Here is a 283-nt window from a genome sequence, read left to right as displayed (position 1 = left end):
GGTTTCCAAGTCTGAAAAAGATGCGTAATAATGCTTTGTTAAGCAGTAGCAAGGTGGCGCTGTTGAAATGACTGGACTTTGGTTCCTTTCAGACTGGAGGAAAGTAATTTTAGTTCTCTGCGGCCGAAGTTAAACATTCATTTCAACTGCGGAATAGATTGTGCTTCTTTTCAAATGGGGTCCTCAACATGGTTAAATTGTGGTAGCATGGCCGAGCGGTCTAAGGCGCTGGATTAAGGCTCCAGTCTCTTCGGGGGCGTGGGTTCAAATCCCACTGCTGCCA

At 46.3% G+C, this 283-nt stretch overlaps 1 non-coding gene across 1 annotated transcript; it reads left to right on the top strand.

Moving 5' to 3' along the window:
• Positions 1-201: 201 nt before the first annotated feature.
• Positions 202-283, top strand: TRNAL-AAG. The gene has a single exon. It is a non-coding gene; the product is annotated as a tRNA-Leu (tRNA).

The sequence above is a fragment of the Bufo gargarizans genome, chromosome 6 (genome assembly GCF_014858855.1).
Source record: "Bufo gargarizans isolate SCDJY-AF-19 chromosome 6, ASM1485885v1, whole genome shotgun sequence".
NCBI lineage: Eukaryota > Metazoa > Chordata > Amphibia > Anura > Bufonidae > Bufo > Bufo gargarizans.
Note: the sequence above shows the minus strand (reverse complement) of the source record. Positions and strands in the feature narration are given on the sequence as shown.